Raw genomic sequence first — 24,225 nt, 5'->3', positions numbered from 1 at the left:
TCCAACTCAGAAAGGTGTTACCAATAAGTCAAAGTTGACATAAACTAATTCCTACTGCAATTCATATCCTGAATTTCATAATCTTTGCATCTGTTTTTCAGTATGTCTTTCGTATAGTTTAGAGATACAGCACGGAAACAGGGCCTTCGGTCCACTGAGTCCACGCCGACCAGCGATCCCTGTACACTAACACTATCCTACATACACTAGGGACAAATTACAAATTTACCAAGCCAATTGACCTATAAACCTGTACCTTCTTTGAGTGTGGGACGAAACTGGAGATCCTGGAGAAAACCCACACAGGTCACAGGTAGAATGTACAAACTCCATACAGACAGCACTCATAGTCAGGATTGAACCTGGGTTTCTGGTGCTGTAAGGCAGCAACTCTACCGCTGCACAACCATGCCATCCTTTTGTCTTGTTACATTTTTCACATTGCCAGTAAAAATGTGTTATATTATTTTTTCATTTTCATGTAATATTTATAGTAAAAGCAACAAATATAATGGCAATTTATATAGTCAAGTAATCATTGCAGAACTTAAAAAAGCAAAATTAACATAATTAATTATTTATTTATTAATGTTCACGTGCCCAATAAAGGAAAATGTTGGAATATTAAACAGTTAAAAGATGTCTGGCAGGAGACGTCCACCAATTCCATCCTTGTCTTATTCCCACCAGCAGAGGATGCTGCATTAACACCATCAGTATCAGCATAAAAGAACTGCAGTGGTCACTGAAGCATTTAATTACAAACAGACGGTGCAGTTTAACATGAATGTGGAAACAAACTGCATGTCAGCCCAGTTCTACTTATTCCACACGTATCATTAATACATTTGAATGGATATAATCTCTGATTGTTCACATTGCAGGGCCTTATTTATCTTTAATTGCCTTTTTATTCGTGAGCATTGTTGGCAATGGCTTTGCAGACGTGGATGGTGTGAGCCAATAGCAACATGAGCTTTGTTTGATGTGTTTCTCCTCGCTATGTTGGGAAGCATGTGGTTTTCCTGCTAGTAATGCTGCTTCTTACCTCAAACTGCAGTCACAGTGACAGCAACATCCGAGAGCAAAGTACTAGAACCACAGCACAGCAAATGCATTCAAGGTTTACTTAGTTTGCAAGAAACAGAGAGGTATAATGGTAATAAAAATCCAAACAATACAAGTAACTTAATCCCCTTCATCCAAAATTTTATGGGAGTAATTTTTCCAACGAGCTCTAATGATGGGCATTGCATACTGCCAGCAACCAAACCCAATCATTAAATAAAAATAGAAATGCCAGAAATTTTCACAACCCAGGCTTTGTCTATGAAAAGAGAAGCTGGTATCATTTGAAATTTAATTAGATCAGAATAATTTTCTGTTAAAGGGATTTAAGGGGATCGCTGGTCGGCGGCAGGCCAAAGGGTCTGCTCCCGTACTGTATCTCTAAACTAAACTAAACTAAAGCTGCATGGAGATGGATGAAGGAAAAATGAAAGTGCAAAGGATTATTGAAATTAATGAAGGAAATTACCAAAGGAATGTGAAAATGTGGAACAAAAATGCTGTAATTCCTCATATTTATTGAGGTCAAAATTAGTTATTATGTCAATAATATCTTATGGAAGGTGCTGTTCTATGAGCCTACGCTGTGCTACATTGGAATGCTGGAGACACAAGGAACTGCAGGTGCTGGACTCTTGAGTAAAACACAAAGTGTTGAAGGAACTCAGCAGGCCAGCATTATGGTGGTAGTGCACAGGCAATGTTTCGGGTCAGGACCCTTCAGACCCTAAACAAAGGGTCTCTCTGAAGAAGGATCACGACCTGAAATGACACCTATCCATTCCCTCCTTAAAAGCCTAACTTTTTGAGTTCTCCAGCACTTTGTGTTTTGTTGATTGGAACACTATGGTACATGGAGGACAGGGTGGTCAGAATGGGAATGGGATAGAGAATTAAATTGTAATTGAAAAGAAAACTGAAGATGCTGGAAATATGAAATAAAAACAGAGACTCCACTGCGAGAATAATTTGTGCGCAAGGGCATGATCAAAGGTCGTCCCACAGGTGTCACATATCTCTGTGATAACAGTCGAACAAAACCTGCCAGTGGGTGTTGTTTGTGAAAACACTGTAAGAATGGTCTTTCCTTAGATGGGCCTCTTGTCTCCAGGTGCACAACGTTTCCTGTGAAGTGACCATAAAAGTTTAAAGAAAATCCTGAATCAGTCAGTCTGTAAGATTGAGATATCCACGTACAATCGACACATCAATTTCTATTCTGCAGTTTTCCCCCAAAAATAATTTCCTTTGTGTTTTTCATTTTACTCCTGGTTTCTAAATGGCTCTTATTAAAATTGAATGTTTTTATTTTTAAATTGGCTGTACAATTTTCATTTTCTTCTGGCCTCATTGAATCTCTCGTGCTTCAACAGAGGAGGAATGCAGGTTAAGGATGTTCACCAAGCATTGATGGAGGGCAGTGCACAGAATGTGCAGCGGATGATGGAGAAATAACATTTTTTTTCCAAAATAGTTGCTATGATGAAACCCTCATAAGTTGTCTACTGCCGGACCCTGACGTGAGAGGACGCTGGCGTTGTTTATTCGCCGCTTCTCCGTTAGGATAGTTTGTCTGTTTGTTTTTATGTTATGATTGTTTATGTAAAGCGCTTTGAGCTTCTGGAAAGGCTCTATATAAAATAAATGCTTATTATTATTATTATTATTATTCCCATTAGTGGTGCACGTGGGCAAAGGGATTGTATGATGTCCTGTTAATGGATGTCATATGCAAGTGTTAGGCTCCAGCGCAGTGCTACTTGCAGCTTCTTGTTCATATGACTTCATATGCACCAAACAGACTGTACCAAAACCATACTGGCTCTCCAGAAAGGAGAAGACCAGACCTGATGGAAAGCATGCACCTAGGCAGTAAGCTGTTCTGAGCACTGATCACAGCTTGTAAGTGTTATATTGGGGAATAACAATTATAATTTAGTTTAGTTTAGAGATACAGCATTGAAACTAGCCCTACAGCCTACCGAGTCCACGCTGACCATTCATCACCTTTTCACACTAGTCCTATGTTATGCCACTTTCTCATCCACTCCTGACACATTAGGGACAATTTTACAGGGGTCAATTAACCTACAAACCTGCACATCTTTGGGATGTGGTAGGAAACTGGAGCACCTGGAGGAAACCCACACGGTCATAGGGAGAATGTGCAACACAGACAGCACCCAAAGTCAGTATTGAACCTAAGTCTCTGGTGCTATGAGGTAGTAGCTCAACCAGCTGTGCCACAATGCCGCTAGTCAAAGAGAGAACAAAGAGAGAACCTTGTAAACAAATGTTCTCATTTGAATTGCAAACTTGTAAAATTATTCCTTAATATCTACACCACAATCTTATTTGAAAAGTAAGGATTTTTAAGCATGCTCCTCTCATCTCTATTCCTCCCCTGTAGTCAATGTTTTCAGATCTCAGGATTATAAAGCTCTGTACCAGGGTACTTATTTTGATTTATAGCTTCAAAGAAAGAATCTATATCCATACACATGCAGCATGTACAGCTGCTGAGATCAGTGCCTTATAACCACCAGCAGGTATAAACAAGGCATGCCCAGGTGAAAATTTTTGTTACACATTTTAACCCTGTTCAACCTCAGGCATCCAGACATAACAAACTTGTATCTTTATTTTCCTTTTTAGGTACTCCATTGGGGTTGAGGGTGTCTGATTTTCACTCGAGTTTGCTGCGTTCTGAAGGGGTCCATTATGCCAATGTGGAATCTGCAGACTTGGCTTTTCTGTGATCCTCACTTAAGACTCAAAGCTCTCAGGCCCATCCCAAATATTCCTTCTCCACTTTGGGCAGCCATGGGCCAAGAGTCCAAATAACATTCCAAGAGTTTGTAAGGATGTTAGACTTTTTCAAGGAGACTGTGGGACCTTCACCTTGTGAGCTCTTGCTGTGACTGATTTAAGAGTAGAGTGTCTTTTACGGGATGTGAAGGACCTGACCTGCCTGTTAGAGTTGGCTGAGGAACATCGCTGCAGGGAGCAAAATTCACGAAACTCAGGATTCTGGTATTTGCAGTTCTTTGCATCGGGGGAGGTTTGCCAATGCTGTTGAGTAGGATTTAAGCTAATTTAGCTGGGGAATAGGTCACAGTGTAGATGCACAATTGGAAGGGTTTAGAATAGGCAGATCAAACACGGGCAGAATAAGGTACAAGGAGAAATGTGAGGCTAGTCCAGGACAAGTTGTTGGTGATACTTACTCCTAGGAACATGAAGCTTTCAACCGCCAAAGTATACCATGGTACCTGAAGACGATCACATAATAAAGGCTAACATATCATTTGCCCTCTCAATGATCACTTCACCCATTTGTTGACATACAGTGACTTATATACAAGTATATCAAGATTACTTTGAGCATCAACAGTACCCTGCCTCTAACTACTTAGCAAAAGTTCTTCTGTTTTATGTTCCAAAAGTTATCCTCATTTTCAAATTATAATTCATCTGCTATCTTCTCACCCACTCACTCAACTTGTCCATATCTCTCTGCAGCCTCTTTACATCCTCTCTGCACTCACAGTCCCACATAGTTTAGCATCATCTTTAAACTTCCCCTCAGTAATTCCCTCAGTCAATTTGTTGGTTAAGGTTGTGAATAGCTGAGCCCATGGATAGGTTCATGCAGTCACATTCTGCTAACCTGAGAAGGATTTGTTCATTCCCACTCTTTGTTTTCCATCCAATAACCATTCCCAATCCATATCATAATATTATCCCCAATTCCTTCTATAATTGTTGGCCAACATCCTGCAAGAAACTAATTAAACATATTTCAAAGATCCAAACACACCATGCCACCTGATATTCTCTTATGTCTCACATCTTCATAGAACTGAGCAGATCAGTCAACGGAACGGCCCTCTCACCAGCTAGAGTGCGGTCCTCACCTCCCATCTACCTTATTCGAGGCCTTTCAACTGTCAAAAATCAGACCTTATCGAACTTCAATGTTATACAATTACATTAAATGTTGTACTCGTTATCCTTTACGTGCACTGAAGACAGCTTGATTGTAATCAAGGAGAGTCTTTTATTTGACTGGATAGCATGCAAACAAAAGCTTTTCACTAAATATGGTTTAGTAATGTACACGTGACATTAATAAACTGAACTAAACTAAAATAGTTTTCCTTTTATAAATCCACGCTGACTGCCCAATCTCATTATTTCAAGATATTCTATTATTGCATCCTTCATGACAGGTTCCATCACTTTTCCTACTATCGACATCAGATTAACAGGTCAATGTTCTCCTTTTTTCTATCTCCTTCTTGTTTAAATAGTGGACTCAGAATTTTTACTCCAATCCACAGGAGAAATTCCTGAATCTTAGGATCTTTGCCAGGTTTTTACCATGATTGCCAGAGCATCTGCCATAACTTCCAAAACTTGGAAACATAGATCATCAAGTCCTTGGGATTTAGTGGCATTCGAGTTCAGAAACCTCTTTAGACATGTTTTTTTTATAACTGATACTTATTTCCTTCAACTCATCATTCTGCACGATGTTTTGTTATTATTTAATGCAAACTCAAGGTAATTGTTTAACTACTCTGTCACTTCCTTATCCCCAATATACATTCTCCCATATTAATCTCAAATTTCCTCTTCATGTATCATCTGCAACATCATGATGCAGCTGTGCAAGTCACTGTGAGACCAGTCTTGGAGTACTGTGTGCAGTTCTGGTCACCTAGTTAAGCTGGAAAGGGTGCAGAAAAGATTCACAACAATGTCACCAGGATTGGAGAACTTCAGATGTCAGGAGAGGTTAGATAGGCAGTGATGATTTCCCTGGAGAGAAGGAGGCTAAAGGTGACCAGATAGGGGTATATAAAATCATGAGAGAGCATAGATTCTTTGATTCAATTCAATTATATTTTATTGTCACATGTACCTGGTGCAGTGAAATTCTTTGTTTTTGCATACAATCTGGTAAAATTATACAGCAGACATCATCTCGGCAGTACACAACGAGTCGCCATGTTTCTGCCACCATGAATGTCTCAATATTTTTTTTCAGGGTTGGGGAATCTAAAACTAGAGGGCATAGGTTTAAGGTGAGAGGGGAAAGATTTAAAGGGATCTGAGGGGTAACATCCTCACATAGAAGGTGGTATCTATATGGAGCGAGCTGCCAGATAAAGCTGTAGAGGCAGGTACAACTACAATGTTTAAAAAATATTTGGAAACTAAATATTTAGAGGGATATTGGCCTAACACTGGCCGATGGGACTAGCTTGGATAGACATCTTGGTCAGCATGGATGATTTGGGCTCAAAGGCCGTGTCCATCTGTATAACTTTTTTTACCATAGATAGAGAGACCTTTCAGCTTACTGAATTTATACACTTTCAGAGCATTTCCATTATTCACATTGCCCCACAGAGTTCCCTGACATTCATCCTCTCTCACATGCCCAGAAACTCCTCCCCCAGTTCTCCTTCTATCCTCCCACACTAGGTGTAATTTACAGGGGCTGATTAACCTACCAATCCACTTGCCCTTTGAACATACCAGGAAAAAGCGGCACTCATGGAGAAACCCACCAGAACACATGGAGAATGTGCAAACTCCATGCACCTGAAGTCAAGATCCAACATAGTTCTCGGAGCTAATCGGCGCTGACTATTGTGCCACTCCTAATCATCCTGTGCAGGTGCTGCTCTTGCACCACCTTCCGAAGAATCTCCGACATGGGGGCGGAGAGCACTGGTAAACCTGCCATCCATGGAACTGATGTGGCAAAGGCTGATACTTTGAGAGCATTGGCTCTGCATTAATGTATATGGTGAATGCTCAAGGGAAAGATTCTGAGGTGTGTAAATGGAGATACCCTCACCATTAGCCTTATCAATAGGTGAGACTTCAGGGGGAAATCAGGAATTTCATCTGCCCTGTAGAACCCTGTTACTCCCACAAAGTGGCATTCCAATGTGCAGAAGGGCAGTTGGGAAAGGCCTCCATGCTACTCCTGAATGAATTTACATAAACAGCTTGAGAATTCTCCAAGTCCCAAATTCCTGTCCTTCCTCTCCTGAACCATTCCCAAATCCCACCCTCCCCCACGCCCTTAACCCTCCAGCAAAGCCTGAGAATTTCCAGATTTCTTATTTTGCCAAAGTTCTCCAGCTAGTGTACTTAGTTCATAAAGAACAATCCCATGCCACGTATGCCTTCACACACTGTTGTTTTCCCAACTGCCTGTAATGTTACAAAAGATGAAACCCAGCCGTTGGTGAGTGGGCTAGGGAAAAACAATCGAGTAGCACTTTAGATCACTTCAGATCTCACAAACTTCAGAAGAAAAGTTTAAAAACTTGTGCCTGTGTTCACGGTTTAAGGGTTTGAAACGTGGAGCCACTCCCTCAGCCTGTGAGGCCACAGAAGGGTCTTTCAAGTTCGTTGTCAAGTATTTATTGTGCTTCCTTTTGGCCTTGTCTGATGTTAGTCTTTTTGTTCCTGTTGTTTTGGTTCCATGATGGTTTTTAGCTCTCTTTAATCTCTTTTCTTTTTCATTCTTTGGTTATGATTTTGTTTATATCAAAGATTGTAACAACCCACCCCCTCCCTCGTCTGCCTGTGGATGTTAGAATATGTCACATCAAAGGAATCTTCATCAACAAATCTAGCAAATGAATCCCTGAGTTAAGAAATTGTCTTGATCCATCTAGATGAAAAATATCGTCGCCATGTGATGTCTATTACTATCCTTACCTGACATTCTCTGGGTTTTTTTTGCAAGCTTTACATTTCATCATTGCCAAGCTAACATCTGGTTTGAAAGCTGCCACCCTTCACTAACTTCCTGGCTAAAGCTGCAGCTCAACCCACATTTACTTGAGCGATGAGAATGAACACTAGATGGAGTGCTCACGCAGTCCTATATCCAGTCGAAGTCTGCTCTGGTCCAACAATCCAAGCTGAATAGTGCTTTCTGGATAATAAATTCCATCAAAGCGGATGAATGCTATTATAATATCTCCAACAGGGAATTCCACGTGGCATGCTGTGCTGTACAGCAGGTCATGAAGCGAGTGGGGTTGGACTAAAATTGATCTCAACTGCAAAAGATGATTGCTGTTCTTTCTTTAATGCTGTCAAGTAGAACTTTGCTGTCTTCTTCAAATCCGAGTTTAAAATATGGCTCTATATCTTCCGCCATTAGATTCATGCAATTTTCAAAAAATAATATGTGTTGCATTTCTGTTACGTATAACTACTTGGTCGAGAACAGAGGAATCAAACTACTTCTTTACTTTCATCGCCCACTGAAGCACAGCATCAAGTCAAATTGGTGTAAACTTTGACTGTGCCTTTCCTCCCTGAACCGAACATTTAAGCAATTTGTTACTCCTTTACAAGGATGAAGTGAACTTGCAGCGGAAAATAGAGAGAAGATAATGAAGAGAGTTATAAATGCTGCAACTTGATTTAATTTGGGGTCTTGATAGTCAATTCACACAGGATGCCAGAGCAGTCTGAACAGCCAACTGGGTGGAGCATCCACTTTAGACGCTGCACTTAGGAAAAGCAAGCATGTGAAGGCAGGAGGCTCGTTCAGGGAAATACAGGGAATTACTTTTTCTGATGTTAATAAGAATTGGGTGATCACATGTGGAAGCTTTGCACCAATACCAGCTCAGGATACCCCTCCAAACTGTTCAGAAACCCTTTCAGCCTGCTAGTTCCACCTTGCCACCAAGTACTGGTGTCTGCCAGGTACCGCCCACCTGCCTGGACAGCTAGTGGTCAATGGCTCGAATTTACTTCAACGTGGCTATAAGTATTTCACAAAGATGAGCCTTTAAACCTAACCAGATATCCTGCAGCACCTCCAGGGTTACAGAACCCTTGTATTCCTTCAAACAAATGCATTTGTATATAAGTTTCCCAGAGTTATTTATATTGCAAACACATTGCATCGTTAGTGTAGTATAACTTTTATTTTCCCAAAATAAACTTTATTCAAAATAAAAATATATACCAATATACATCCAAAATAAAAACTGCATAAAATCTTTGCACATTCCCAGTGTCTAAATATTCAATAGTGTCCTACTCAGTAGTGGTCTCACCTATCTTTAAACAAAACCTTCTTACCACTCATGTGACCCTTGGGGTGATATCTCTTCCTTTGTTTGAGGGATGTCCCCTCACTTCCCCTCAGTGTCCAGCATTGAAAGTTTTAACATTAATCTCTCACAGAATGCATGCAAGAAATGCCCATTCGTACCTAGAACCGTGGAAGTTCATGGGCCATCCTCTCTTGAACTCTAGAATCCATGCATGGTTACTTCCACTGTGCTTTTAAATAGGTGCTTCTGGATTTTGGCCCGTTGACAAATAAGAAAGATATCTTTCCATAAGAACTAAAAACTCCAGAACAAACTCCATGTATATTTAAGATGTAGATGGTGCGAATCACATAAGGTCATTAGGTCATGTGATAGGAGCAGAATTAGGCAATTCGGCCCATCAAGACTACTCCGCCATTCAATCATAGCTGATCTATCTCCCTGCTAATCCCATTCTCCTGCCTTCTCCCCATAACCCGTGACACCCATACTAATCAGGAATCTATCTATCTCTAACTTAAAAATATCGATTGACTTGGCCTCCACAGCCATCTGTGGCAAAGAATTCCACAGATTCACCACCCTCTGACTAAAGAAATTGCTCCTCATCTCCTTCCCAAAAGAATGTCCTTTAATTCTGAGGCTATGACCTCTGGTCCTAGATTCTCCCACTAGTGGAAACATCCTCTCCACATCCGCTCCATATCCAAGCCTTTCACTGTTCAGTAAGTTTCAATGTGGTCCCCCCTCATCCTTCCAAACATGGGTTGCTTTGACCTGGATTATGACTACCTTGCTGATTTTTATCCTGGATTGGATATACCTGGGCAATTTTTTACATAGTCAACTACTTGACTTTCAGCAATAATATTGTATCTAATCAACCCATCCAAATCAGAAGTCTTCCTTTATGAATTTGTAGCACTCTGAGAAAAAGAGAAAAAAATCGATGTAGCAGTCACAGCTGCTTCTCACTATATGTCTATGTAGGAAGTCTCAAGTGCAATGGTTGAAAGTAGAGTAAAACTGCAATCTTCAACGATACTCCAGCGCTGGAGTGACTTTGCCTGCTTCACATTTGTGAAGTAAAACTAAAGCAGTAGCTTTGAAGAACTTCTACTTGAATCTTTGTTTCTTTTGGAGATTAGGTGAGCAGGGAGAAATCAGAAGCTGCAGATGTAGGAATCTTGAGCAAAACACAAAGTGCTGGAGGAACTCAGTGGGTCAGACAAAAACTCAGAAGAAGGGTCCTAACCTGAAATGTCACCTGTCCAGTTCCTCCCCAGATGTTGCCTGACCTGCTGAGTTACGAGGGCTCTGAAGTCATACAGTGTGGAAACAGGCCCTTCGGCCAAACTTGCCCACACCGACACTAGTCGACCTGGCCCATATTCTTCTAAACCTGTCCCATCCATGTACCTGTCTAATAGTTTCTTAAATGTTGCGATAGTACCTGCCTCAGCTCTTTCCATACACTCACCACCTTTTGTGTGAAAAAGTTACCCCTCTGATTCCTATTAAACCTTTTCCCCTTCACCTTAAAGTTCCTCTGGAACTTTGTGTTATGAGCATGGAGATCATTAATTCACATTATATAAGTACAACGTTTAATCAAGGGGAATGAAAATACTGCAAGAAAGAGTAGATTGGGTAAAGGGTAAACCAATCTCTTGGTGTGCTGAATTAATTTCCACGGGTCTATTTGCTTTCCTGCCAGGAAAGCACTAGACTAGCTACTCTATTGACTTATGGAGAAAGAGTGGGAGGTATTCTTGTTCTCTCCTAGAAACTGTTTGTTTTTGGATTCAGTTTTGGGAAAGGAGCCAATGCTAACATCCACTTCATTTCCAGATCCAGTTCCTATAACTTAAAAGAGCCTCTTGCATGCAAAGTCCTCCCACTAGATTGTATTATTGAGGTAAGGCTGTAAAAAGGGAGTGAATGGCTGTGAAACAAAATTATATCCTTGAGTAGTGTTTTTCATTCTGGGTAAAAAGGAATGTGCAGACATTTTCTGGTCACAATCCTTTTAGCTTCTTTACAACTTTTTCTTTATTGTTCTTTGTTTGAATCATGGAGTCATATGGCAGCGAAATCCTGTTCATAGAGACTATCAAGTATCTACCTATACTAATACCATTTACTGACACTTAGATCCATGGTCATCTGTGTCTTTGCAGTTGAAATGTTCATCTAATTTGTTCTGATTTTTCATGTTGTTTTTCTTGTTTTACATAACATGCAAGATGCCAGTCTTTGGGAAAGAACAACAATATATCTGAAACAACTATCCATATGGTCACCCATCTTGCTTCATACCAGCAGTGTAAGGTCATGCTACCTGACTGGATCGAGGGAGCAACCTACTCAGGCTTTAATTATTTGGAGATATTAATGCACAATTTATTTGAAAAACTCATTCAGGGTCATTAATGGCTTGACTTTTCATGCAATCAGAATAGAAAACAAAGAAAGTCCAGCTGTCAAGGTGACAAACAGTGATGTCCAAGAGACAGCATGATAAATGGAAAAATACTCACGGCTTTCTTACATCCCCATTCTTCCTCTTCCACTACCTTATAAATCAGGATCAATCAATCTTGTTTGCTAACCAATTGAATGTAGTGAAGTTGCAGTGATGTTTCCCCTCTTCAATCTGAAGTGTATTCTAGATATGCTAAATAACATATCATAATAACTTTATAAACAAGTCCCGGTAGTCTGAACTTTTTATATAACGAATGCTTGAGGGTGGATACAAATGCAAACGTTATAGAGATTTGACTGTATGTTATCATCAATATCTTGCAGCCACTGATGGGGGGATGGCTGTGGTGGAGGGTGAAGATTTCTTCAATCCATTCCTAAATATCCATCAGGCCAAAGTGAGAGTATAATAAAACACTGATTAGGCCACACTTGGAGAATCATTCCCAATTCAATCATTTCACCTTAGAAAAGACAGAATCGTATAGCAGAATATATAAAATAAATTTACCAGTGTTTCCAAAGATGAACAATTTCAACTGCAAAAATAAAGCGGAGAAAGAAGGGTTGTTGCAAGAAGTGGTAGTGAGCCACCTTCGTGAACCATGGCAGTCACTCTGATAAAGGCATACCCACCGTATAATTTGATTGTGCATTTCAGGACTAGGAAGAAACAATGAACGATGCAAGAAATGAACTCTGGGATAGCGATTCTAATATCCATCACCAAGAATGGCTTGTTAACACCACCGCCGACTCAGCTGGCTAAATCCTGAAGAATGTAATTGGCAGGTTGTCTCATCAGTTGGCAGTGAGTTACTGTGTGGCAGGTGCTTCTGTCCATAATGTATGTAGGAGGGAATTTTGTGCTATTTTGTGCTATACCTGTACCTTGTATCTAACTTTATTCAGATAGGCACAGACACAAAATAAAAACAGCTTGTAGATCAGTGGTGAGTCTATTGAACAAGTCAGTTTATTAAAGGCCTTATCAGTGCACATCGGGAAACAGTCCACAAAGGGGATGGGACCAAAGGATAGGACAGGTTTGGAGGGATATGGACCAAACGCAGGCACGTGGGACTAGTGTAGCTGAGACCTGTTGGACGGTGGGGGCAAGTTGGGCCGAAGGGCCTGTTTCCACACGGTACCACCCTCTGACTCTATGACTAGTTTTTATTAAGACTAGCTTATTGAATTGAATTTTCATGCCTGCATTTTGGGGCTTTGAATTCACATTTCTTTTGTTGTTGTCCGGTACTCTGAGTTCCTGATGTCTTGTTTTAACTGCGATCTATTATACTCTGTTCCTACAGTTCAGTTTTCATTTTGGAGATACAGCGCGGAAACAGGCCCTTTGACCCACCGAGTCTCTGCCAACCAGCAATCCCTGTACACCAACACTATCCTAAGCACGAGGGACAATTTACAATTTTTACCAAAGCCAATTAACCTACGAGCCTGTACATCTTTGGAGTGTGTGGGAAAACCGGAGCATTCAGAGAAAACCCATGCATCACGGAGAGAACGTACAAATTTCATACAGACAGCACCCATTGTCAGGATCGAACCTGGGTCTTGTCATGACGATGAGTCATGATAATGATATGCAAAAATTGTGACGTGTGTATCAGGTGACTGGAGAGAGGGGAAAGTGTGCTTGCTGTGTAAGCTGAATGCTGCAAGGCCTGGAACAATAAACGTAGAAACTAAGTAATGTAACTCCCACAGATTGTGGCTGCTTCATTATTACACATCTGAGGCGGAGATGTGACATTGGCGACGAGGATAGTTTGGATATTCTGGATATTTTGGAGTCTGAATCCGTGACTACCTGCTGGAAAAAAAGGTTAGAGAAAGATCATAATGGCAGTCGCTGAGCTGATTTCTTAGCACTTCGCGGAGTTCCACACTTCGATCCGACGGGTGATGTCAGCATGAAGTGGAAAGCTTGGCTGGAGGAATTCGAGGCCTACGCCAACAGTTGCGGGGTCTTTCTTGATGAGAGTACGCGGCGCAGAAGGCACAGCGGAGAGCGTTGCTTCTCTTCACCGTGGGGCCAGCAGTTCGAGAAATGTTTAAAACACTCCCTGACACCGGAATGAAGGAAGACTATACGAAAGCCGTTGATGCATTGAACAGTCATTATGTGGTGGTACCGAATGCTACATTTCAACGCCATTTATTCCGCAAAACAACCCAGGAAGAGGGCAAAACTGTTGCTCAATTTGTGACGAGACTCAGACAGGTGTCTGTAGGATGCAAATATGTGGCTGCTGATGTGGAAAACCAAATATTGGATCAGGTTGTCCAGCATTGCAGGTCAGACAAGCTCAGGAGAAGACTACTAGAAAAAGGCAGTGAGTTAAACCTTAATGATGCTTTGTCGATTGCAGCAACACTGGAAGCTGTTGAGGGACAATTTCACAGCATGAAACTGAAAGATTCCAAGACTGGGTAAGTTAACTGGCTGTCCCACGGTAGACCAAGAAGTAAGCCTGAACGTGAGATTGAGTGTTACAGGTGTGGCAACAAGGGTCACATAGGGAAAGATGCATGTTGTCCAGCAACAGGTAGAACATGTAGGAAGTGTGGAGGCAAAGATCATTTTGCAAAGAAGTGTAAAAGTAAATCCAGGGAAAATACAAGTGATTACAACAAGAGTGAATCTTCCAAGGCAAGGGAGAAAGGAAAGTCCAATGACAAGATATTCAGACCGTGGCATAAAACAGAAGAGTCACGTCCGTCACGTAGAAGATGACGACAGTGATGAACCTGGTGAGCATGCTGTTAAAAGGAATTATCAGTTCGCAGTGAATGATAGCCATCTGGAGAAAGTTGCAGTGACCATCGGAGGTGTTACAGTGCCAGTGATTGTAGATTCTGGTAGCGACTGCAACATAATTGACAGATCACTGTGGGAATGCTTGAAAGAGCAGAAAATCAAGTGCACGTCAAGGAGGTGTAGTAGGAAGTTATATTCATACACCGCAACTAAACCGTTGCAGACCATTGGATGTTTCACGGCTAAAGTAGAAGTCGGAGATAGAAAAACTGATGCAGAATTCGTGGTGATAGAAGAGAAAGGAAACTTCTGCTCAGTAGAAGTACAGCTCAAGAGCTGGGAGTGCTTCACATCGGAGTGCATGTCAATTCAGTGCAGTCATATGATGACATGAGGCAGGAATTTCACTCAGTATTCCAAGGGGTTGGAAAATTGAAAGGCCGGCAAGTGAAGTTAGCCATTGATGAAACTGTTAAGCCGAGAGCACAACCGGTGCAGAGAACGCCATTTGGACTTCGTGGAAAAGTAGAAGCTAAAATCAAGAAGTTGATTGATCAGGACATTATTGAGCCAGTTGAACATTCAACACCATGGGTGAGTTCAGTAGTGAAAATGCCAAAACCCAATAATGATATCAGACTGTGCGTGGACATGAGGAGAGCCAATGAAGCAATAATCAGAGAAAGACACCCAATTCCGACGATCAATGAGGTTCTACAAGAGTTATCAACTGGTAAAGTGTTCTCCAAAATTGATCTCGTGGGGATATCATCAATTGGAATTACATCCAGAGTTAAGAGAGGTGACAACATTTGTCACTCACTGCGGATTATACCTGTACAAAAGACTGATGTTTGGAATCAATGCTGCCCCTGAGATCTATCAGTATGAAATCCACAGAGTGATTCAGGGTGTACCAGGAGCAGCAAACATATCTGATGACATCATCGTCCATGCAACAATTCGTGAAGAGCATGACAGGATGTTGAAGCTAATGTTGACTAAACTTCAAGAAGCGGGACTCACTGTGAATGAAGACAAGTGCAAGTTTGGCGTTTCTGAGATGGATTTCATGGGACACAGACTCACAAGTGGAGGACTGAACCCGGCAAAGGCTAAAGTGAAAGCTGTTGCAGATGCACGTGAACCTCAGAATGCAACTGAGATGAGGAGCTTTCTAGGACTGGTCAATTACTGTGCAAAGTTTATTCCAAATTTTGCTACACAGGCAGATCCGCTGAGAAAGTTGACCAGGAAAGATGTACCGTTCCAGTTTGGAAATTAACAGAGACAGGCATTCAATGCCCTGAATCAGAGCCTAATGAGTGCAGAAACCCTTGGATATTATGATCCAGCTGCACCGACAAAAGTCATAGCAGATGCTAGTCCGGTTGGCTTGAGGGCAGTGCTGGTACAGACACATGCAGATGGACCCAGAATCATAGCATATGCCAGTCGATCGTTAACCAGCGTGGAGAGAAATTATTCTCAAACAGAGAAAGAAGCACTGGGACTTGTGTGGGCCTGTGAAAGGTTCCATGCTTACTTGTACGGCATTGAATTTGAAATCGTTCCAGATCACAAGCCGCTGGAAGTGATCTATTCAACAAGGTCTAAGCCATGTGCCAGAATAGATCGCTGGGTGCTGAGACTCCAACAGTACAAGTACAAAGTAGTCCACATTGCTTGGAAAGCAAACATCGCGGACCCACTGTCGAGACTGGTTGAAGGATGAACAGCTGAGAGCAACATCCACTCTAGGGATGGAAGCAGAGAACATTGTGCGCTTTGTCGCAATTCAGTAAACGTCAAGAGCCGTCACAACGAGGGAAGTTGAAAGGGAATCAGAACATGATCGTAAACTCAAAGATATCAGAGAGCGTATTCATAGTGGGCAATGGGATCTACGCCCTTACAAAGCATATGTTACCATAAAAGATGTATTTTGTGTGATTGGTCAGTGTGTGCTTAGAGGTAGCTGATTGGTGATCCCGCAGGCACTACGACCAAGGATCGTGTCATTAGCTCATAAGGGACATTTAGGCATCGTTGGTACCAAACAAAATTTGCGGAGCAAAGTGTGGTGGCCAGGTAGTGACAGAGATGCCGAAAAATTTGTCAGGACCTGCCACGGATGCCAAATCACAAGCAGGAGCGACCCACCAGAACCAGTTAGAAGTACAAAGTTGCCAACAGGACCATGGGTTGACGTAGCTGTTGACTTTCTAGGACCACTTCCAACAGGTGAATCAATTATGGTAGTGGTAGACTACTACAGCAGATACTATGAGTATGCAGTGATGAAATCAACTACGGCAGAAAAGACTGTACAGGCATCAGCAGAGATTTTCGCCAGACACGGGTTGCCGGTTACATTGTACTCCGACAATGGTCCACAGTTCGTTTCCGAGACGTTTGCTGAGTACATGAAAACCAGAGGTATTCGACATCATAAGGTGACTCCTAAATGGCCACAAGCTAATGGAGAAGTGGAGAGACAAAACCAGTCCATAGAGAAGAGGATACGAATCGCCCAGGCTGAAGGGAAAAACTGGAAGGAGGCGCTGCTAGCATACGTAGCTGTATATCAGGCGACCACTCACGCAACGACAGGGAAAGGCCCTGCAGAAGCCTTGTTTGGAAGGAAAATTCGCACTAAAATGCCAGAAGTGCGAGAGATCACAGAAGACCAGGAGCTGAGAGACGGTGATGCCGAAAAGAAAGGTGCGGCAAAATGGTATGCTGACTTGAAACGGGGAGCCAGGCACTCAGAAATAATGCCTTGTGATTACATACTTGTGAGGCGAGATGATGGTGGTAAGATGGACACTCCTTACCATTGCCAGCCATACAATGTTTTTCGAAGAGCGGCAGCAGGGTGACAGTCAAGTCTCCAGAAGGTGTTATGTACAAGAGGAATGTATCGAATGTAAAAAAGTACATGTCGAGAGACACTCGAATCGAGGGGGGCCAAAGTCCACCGAGAGCTACCGATTCAGAGAGGCCAGAAGACATCCCTGAGTTGGTGACCGGTGTTTCTGAGCCAACCAGGATTCCTGAGGTGGTGACCAGAGTTCCAGAGGCAGCACGCTGCGACGCAGGTGCTGAGCAGAGACAGTGTCTGGGTGACAACACTTTGGCAGATTCAACAGACTCTGATGTTTTTGTCCCAAATGGTAGACCAAAACGTGAAAGGGGAGTTCCCAAAAGATACGACGATTTTGTGTTATAGACTATAGTTATAGTTTTGTTTAATAATTATATGATATTTGTTTAGAGGCAAAGGAAACTTACGTTATTATTTGTATATTTGTATTAAGGAAAAAATAGCATAAGTAAAGAATTGTTTAATTGGGGGAAAGAACACAGTAATTTAAAGTTTAATTCTGGTAAAGGAGGGATAGAAACATAGAAACATAGAAAATAGGTGCAGGAGTAGGCCATTCGGCCCTTCGAGCCTGCATCGCCATTCAATATGATCATGGCTGATCATCCAGCTCAGTAACCTGTACCTTCCTTCTCTTCATACCTCCTGATCCCTTTAGCCACAAGGGCCACATCTAACTCCCTCTTAAATATAGCCAATGAACTGGCCTCAACTACCTTCTGTGGCAGAGAATTACACAGACTCACCATTCTCTGTGTGAAGAAATGTTTTCTCATCTCGGTCCTAAAAGACTTCCCCCTTATCCTTAAGCTGTGACCCCTGGTTCTGGACTTCCCCAACATCGGGAACAATCTTCCCGCATCTAGCCTCTCCAACCCCTTAAGAATTTTATATGTTTCAATAAGATCCCCCCTCAGTCTTCTAAATTCCAGCGAGTATAAGCCTAGTCTATCCAGTCTTTCTTCATATGAAAGTCCTGCCATCCTAGGGATCAATCTGGTGAACCTTCTCTGTACTCCCTCTAAGGCTAGAATGTCTTTCCTCAGATTAGGTGTCATGATGAAGAGTAATGATAATGATTTGCAAATATTGTGACGTGTGTATCAGGTGACTGGAGAGCGGGAAGGTGTGCTTGCTGTGTGTGCTGAGGGCTGCAAGGCCTGGAAGGTCGCAGTCAGGAGAAACAATAAACATAGAAACTAAGTAATGTAACTCCCACGGATTGTGTCTGCTTCATTGTTACACATCTGAGGCGGAGATGTGACAGGTCTCTGACACTGTAAGGCAGCAATGTACCGCTGCACCACCATGTCACCCTCCATATGCAACTTCACATGTCAGAGGTGGATTTACACAATAACACTGCCTCCAGTGTACCCACCTGAGCTCCTGCCTAATAACGTTATAGTTTGCCTTGTTCCGATTTAGTATTTTCCCACAAGCTCCATCCTTCTCTCTAGTCAAAGCAATCTAAAAGCGTGTGGAGTTGTGATCACTATCCCCAAAATGTGCTTCCACTGTAACACCAGTAACCTGGCCAGGCTCATTTCCAAACACAAGATCCTGTATATTCCCTTCTTGGGTTGGTCTTTCCACATACTGTTTCAAAAACTCTATTGGATACACCTCATAAATTATACGCCCTCAGTGCCTTAGGTATTGAGCAAGTCCCAGTCAATAGTGGAAAAGTTAAAATCACAAACTGAGGTAACTCTGTTGCTTTGGCAGCTTTCGGTAATTTGTCTACATATCCGTTCCTCCATCTCCCACTTATTGTTAGGGAGACGATAGCACAATCCCATTAGAGTACTTGCACCTTTCTTATTTCCATCACCACAGTGGATGAACCCTCCAGTATTTTGTGTGTGAGTGCTGCCATTACAATCTGCCTGATTAGTAGGGCAACTCCTCCAACTCTTCTGCCTCCTCTTTGATCATGTCTGAAACTTCGAAACCCCAGCACATTGAGCTACCAGTCTTGTCCCTCTAACAAGTACATTCTGCAATGGCCACAGCATAATAATCCCAAGCACCGATCCAGGCTCTACGTTCATCTGCTTTCTCCACAATACTCTTTGTATTGAAATAAAGACACTTTGGCCCATCAGTATCACTATATCCCTTCATCTCTTCCTGACTGTCCTGCCTTTGAGATTTACTGGTCCTTTTTGTTCAAGTTATTTATAAATATCATCACATTAACCCTTATTAATCACCTACAGCACCTCCTCAAAAATCACGATTTGCCCAGCATATAGGCAAGCTGTAAAAACAATAAAATGCAGATGCTGGTTTATACCAAAGATTTACTCTAAAGTACTGGAGTAACTCAGCGGGTCAGGCGGCATCTCTGGAGAAAATGGATTGGTGATGTTTTGGGTTGGGACCCTTCTGACTGTCCCAAGTTAGCCCATTCTTTTCCAAATATAAGTGAATTGTATTCTTAAGAATCCTCTCCAATAGTTTCCCTACCACTTTAATTATTGTCTGGGATGCCACAGTGCAGCAGTGATAGAGTTGCTACCTTACAGTGGTTACAGCGCCAGCGACCCTTGTTCGATCCTGGCTAAGGGGTGCTGTCTGTACGGGTTTGTACGTTCTCCCCATGACTGCTTGGGTTTTCTCCGAGAACTTCAGTTTCCTCCCACACTCCAAAGACTTACAGGTTTATAGGTTAATTGGCTTGGTATCAATGTAAAAATTGTCCCTTGTGTAGGAAAGTGTCCACATACTGTTTCAGAAGAGCCTGTCTCTGTCCTCCATCACTAAACTAAACTACACTAAACTAAACTTAACTAAACTAGTCCCTAATCCAAGTTAAGTTTCTATTCAAAGATGCTGAAAATATGCGAGGAGTAAATGAAAATTCCTCTCAGATTGAGATCTGTCTCTGAGGCTGCTTAAGAACTTATGGACGTACACTTCTTGTTAGACATTAACTCATTCCAGGTTATTCTAGATTAAAGATTTTTAAGACATAAAATTTACTCTGTACAATCAATGCCAATATTAATTTAAGCACATTTCTTTCAAGTAATCTTATTGGTCATTTTTTTGGTATTTCTCCTTTGAATATAACCAACCATATTTTGATTGGCTTACACAATGTCAACTTGTCTTTGAGTTAAAAGCAAACTCGGTAAGTTCCAGAGATCTGAGATGATCATAAGATTTTTGCCCCAAGGGCACATGACGTCTTTAAACATGTATGATTTGCAGGATATGGGGCTTTCAATTATGTGGATGCATGAATTACCTGCAATCTCCAGCAATCATTCTGCAGTTAAAAAGGACCTGTGCTTTCAGGGCTATTTTTCTCATAACTAAATATGAGCTGTAATGGGATGAATATGAGGAAATGTACAAATAACATATCAAAACATGAATATAGCAAATACATAGTTCAAATAATTATTTTATAGAGGCCCCATGTAGAAATCTGATGATATATAAGCGCCAAAAATATTAATGAGAAAGGACTGGGAATGCTGTTTTCATGAACTGCCAGCAACTGATGGAAATTATGGCATTTATGGAAATACTTACCGAAGTGAAACATGGTCAACATATGGAATGTATTAGTGGCAGAAGTGAATTTACTGAATACGGCCCATGATCGACTGTTCAATGAACCATTCCAAGGTAGACATGTCTCACGAATTATCATCCCCATTTATTTAAGGAAAAGTTGAAAAAGGCTAGGTTTTACTGATAAGACTGCAGCAATTGAACAAAACAAAATATATTCCAAGGGTGCACTCAGTTTTCAGAATGGTGGCAAGTAACATAACCAAAACCTTTTTATTTATTTTAAAATTTGTGCTGTCCATATTTCTTTACAACATAGAAGGAGGTCATTCAGCTCATCTTTGGCTATCAATATTATCCCATCTATCCCATTCCCCAATTATTTCCCCATTACCTGTTCCCTCTCAAAGACTCTTGAACTCATTCCAGTTTTCCTATCACCCAGCTACCAGCTATGTTATTGTTTCACAAAATGCTGGAGTCACTCAGTAGGTCAGGCAGCATCTCAGGAGAGAAGGAATGGGTGATGTTTTGGGTCGAGACCCTTCTTCAGACTGATGTCAGGGGGGCGGGACAAAGGAAGGATATAGGTGGAGACAGGAAGATAGAGGGAGAACTGGGAAGGGGGAGGGAAAGAGAGGGACAGAGGAACTATTATATTATTGTGGCCCATTAACCTTCCAACCAGCATGTCTTTGTGATGTGCCCTTGATTAATCCCAACCTACACCATCAACAGCTGAACTGAAAGTGCCATGGTTTCCTTATTCCCTTCCCTAATGGCTGCCTGAACAAAAAAGTGTGGCACACGTTTGGTACATAGGGCTAGTTGAAGTTATCAGCAATGGCCATCACCTGAAACAGTTGTTAGCATCTCACAGTTGCTCCCAAGGCACAACCATTAAGATGCTTCGGGGAAGTTTTATTTTCTTCCTGCTATTTTATTTAAGATCAGACATGTTCAAAACTATTTATGACATGGGAATAATGGAAGATTTGTAAACGATCAAAGGTTTTAAATGCAGTAACTCTTTGCCCCATTATATACCAGCCTATTAAAATAAGGATGGAATTTTAAAAGAAGAAGTATTTAGAGAAAAGTTGCAGTCAATAGGAAATAAAAGTTTTTTAAAACAACACTAGGTAGTAGTTTAACTCAGCGGGTCAAGTAGCATCCCTGAAGAACATGGGCAGATGACATTTTGGGCTGGGATACTTCTTCAGTCAGATTGTAGGATGGGGAGAGATCTAGGAGAAGGGGCTGGGGAAAGCATGGCAGATAATAGGTAAACACAGGCAAAGGGGATGTTGATGTAGATGGTTGGACAATGGCCAGAGATGAAAGAACAGACGGTGTGAGACAAAAGGATTGAAGAGTTGCGAATTGTGAAGCCAGAGGAAGGAATGCAGGTAGGGGGTGGGGGAGAAACAGGTGAGAAAGTCCAGGTGGTGCACTGGGGAGGGGTTTTAGAGGGGGGGGAAGGGGAGTTTTAGTGGGGGGGTTTGGGTGGGGGGGGGGGGGTTGGGTAGTGGGGGGGGTTGGGTAGTGGGGGGGGGGTTGGGTGGGGGGGGGTTGGGTGGAGGGGGGGTTGGGTGGAGGGGGGGGTTGGGTGGAGGGGGGGGTGGGTGGAGGGGGGGGTTGTTGTAGGTTACCTAAAATAATTCAATTATTACCTAAGAGAATTCAATGTTCATACCATGCATCTGTAGAAATTGGTGAGGGTCATTCGGGACATGCTGAATTTCCTTAGTTTTCTGATGAAGTAGAGGGATTTGTATCCTTTCTTGGCCAAATCGTCTAAGTGGTTAGACCAGGTCAGCAAAAGGTGATGTGGTCCATCATGCACGACATTGAAGCTTGACAGATTTCGTTTCCTCTACTATATTGTGCAGAAAATTAAAATGTCTGTCAATACGTTTAAAAAATGTAAGTATGTATATACATAGGTGTGTAAAAGTAGAAATGCAGACTAAAGGAAAATCAAAAGACTTATAGGAATCTTGTTTTGTGCATACATTTACGATAAATACAAAAAGGAATCCTAATGCAATGAATACTTCAGAACATAATGAATTCTGTGAAGCCACTGCATTGTGGAATTTCTAAACCTGATAAATTTAAGAATTAAAACTGAATGCCTACCTGAATGTGAAACAGTAGAGTGGCCTAAAAACTATCTATGAAGTAGCCAGAGGAGGGTGTAATGGCATCTTGGGCAATAGCATCATGTTACAATGATACAGCGAACACTTTTCTTTTAACCAAAAATAGATTTATTCAATTATTACAATAATATGTACAATACAAAACAATACAACCAAACCCACCACCATAATACAAGTAAAACAAATATTCTTAAATAACTATTTCACAATCCTTTATAAGGACACATTCCACCCCCCGCAGTGCCCAGCGGTCCTGGAAATCCCCCGGGGTGACCGTGGACAGCGCGTAGTCTCTCTCTAGTACCACCCAGGTACGGACGTAACACAGGACAAGGGGCAGGCAACCGGCTCGAGCAGAGCCTTCTTCCACCTGAGGACATGACATAATCAGCGAGCACCTGGGCCATGGGAAATTGGGCTGGGCCACAATTGAACCAACTCATTCAAAAATGAAGCTTCTAACAAAATCACCTATGAGTAGCCAACACTGACTATAGTGTATTGTATTAATTATAAATCAATTTTAACTGCAATGTTTTGAAAAGCAATTTCACTGTTATGCATCAATAGATATATAAAAGTAGAAGGTTTAAAACTAACTGTTGAGCTACGCAGCCACATCCTAAAATACCTCGTTATTTTAGATGGTTTTTGCATGAGGGAGATTCCACACACTTATTACATTTTCTAAATTTGTGCTGTGGTAATTTTGTAAAAATAACCTTGTTGTCTCATACTTTTTTAGAGCATAATTTTAAAAGTCTCTTTTTTTGGACAGATTTCATTTAAGTAATGTGACTATGCCAATGTTCTGCAAAGAAGGCAGGCAAACATTTAGGGAAGAATGATGGTTTCAATGGTCACCCGTATTTCACAAGACACCCAGTTATTTAAATTGAAGAAGTGTCCCACAGCCACATAATTCAACTTGTGGTGTGCTGGTATGTCCTGTTCATGAGCTGCGCATTCACAGAAGGAAAGTTCACCCCTTCAATTACTTTTCATGGAGATTAGGTTTTTGGGTTCAAGGCAGGCAATTAATTCACACCCACTCATTGTGTGAGGACTACACCCTCCCAACCTTACTCAAAGGATTTATTGCCTGCATACATCAGTAGGGTGAGAACAATAGTGATTGCCTAGACTGTAGGAAGGAATGGCAGATGTTCCCATCTCTCCCCCCCCCCCCCCCACCTA

Source organism: Rhinoraja longicauda, chromosome 2, assembly GCF_053455715.1.
Source record: "Rhinoraja longicauda isolate Sanriku21f chromosome 2, sRhiLon1.1, whole genome shotgun sequence".
Lineage (NCBI taxonomy): Eukaryota > Metazoa > Chordata > Chondrichthyes > Rajiformes > Arhynchobatidae > Rhinoraja > Rhinoraja longicauda.
Note: the sequence above shows the minus strand (reverse complement) of the source record.